Source organism: Lupinus angustifolius, chromosome LG14 (assembly GCF_001865875.1).
Source record: "Lupinus angustifolius cultivar Tanjil chromosome LG14, LupAngTanjil_v1.0, whole genome shotgun sequence".
Lineage (NCBI taxonomy): Eukaryota > Viridiplantae > Streptophyta > Magnoliopsida > Fabales > Fabaceae > Lupinus > Lupinus angustifolius.
Window position 1 is genome coordinate 579,158 of NC_032022.1, and position 573 is coordinate 579,730.

The following is a 573-nucleotide window of genomic DNA, read 5'->3' on the forward strand; positions in this document are numbered from 1 at the left end:
ATCCTCATCCTCATCCTCATCCTATCCTCATCCTCATCCTCATCCTATCCTCATCCACATCCTCTTCCTCTTCCTTATCCTATCCTACTCCTCATTCTCGTCCTCATCCTATCCTCGTCCACCTCCTCATCCAATCCTCATCCTCATCCTCATTCCACTCCTCATCCAATCCCCATCCTCATCCTCATGCTCAGTCTCGTCCTCATTCAGATCCTCCTCCTATCCTCATCCTACCCTCATCCTCCTCCTCATCCTATACTCGTCCTCTTTCTTGTCCTCATCCTATCCTCATCCTCTTCCTCATCCTATCCTCCTCCTCATTCCCGTCCTCATCCTCCTCCTCATCCTCATCCTCATCCTATCCCCATCCTCATCCTCATTCTCATCCTATCCTCATCCTCATCCTCATCCTCATCCTCATCCTCTTTCTCAAACTCATCCTCCTCCACATCCTATCCTCATCCTCATTCTCATGGTAATCCTATCCTCATCCTCATCCTCATCCTCGTCCTCATCCTCATTATCGTCCTTATTCTATCCTCATCCTCTTCCTCATCCTATCCTCATCCTCAT